Here is a 537-nt window from a genome sequence, read left to right as displayed (position 1 = left end):
GGTTTGCAGGCGGAGGCCGCGCAGGTGGCGCCGGCCCGGCGCAGGCGGGCCCGGCGCGCTCCGCCCGGAGGCGCGGCGGGGGCGCGGCCGCCGCCGCGGGAGAACCTTGGGCGGGCCGCGCACGCACCTGCGGCGGGCGTGTGTCACGCACGGGCTGCTCTAGGCGGCCCCAGAGCCCGCCCGCTCCGGCAGTTGCTATCGGCACCCGACGCGGGGCTCCGCTCCGGGCCTGGAGACGCTTTCCAGCTCCCAGGGCTGGGGGACAGCTCCCCTGCCCTTGGTGACTTGTGGTCAGGAGCGGCCCATTAATATAGGCGTCGGATCCCGTATTTACTGCCCAAAGAATTTAAAAATCAGGGTGGGGATGAATTATAGTCAGTGAGGTTGCAAAGGGCCTCTCAGATCATCGCATCCAACCTGTGATTGAACAGCACCTTGTAACTTAACATCATGTCACCGAGTGCCTCCTCCAGTCTTTCCTTAAACACAGGGACAGTGACTCCACCACCTCCCTGGGCAGCCCATTCCCACTGAGTG

This window comes from Corvus moneduloides, chromosome 15 (genome assembly GCF_009650955.1).
Source record: "Corvus moneduloides isolate bCorMon1 chromosome 15, bCorMon1.pri, whole genome shotgun sequence".
NCBI lineage: Eukaryota > Metazoa > Chordata > Aves > Passeriformes > Corvidae > Corvus > Corvus moneduloides.
This window is presented reverse-complemented; position numbering follows the sequence as displayed.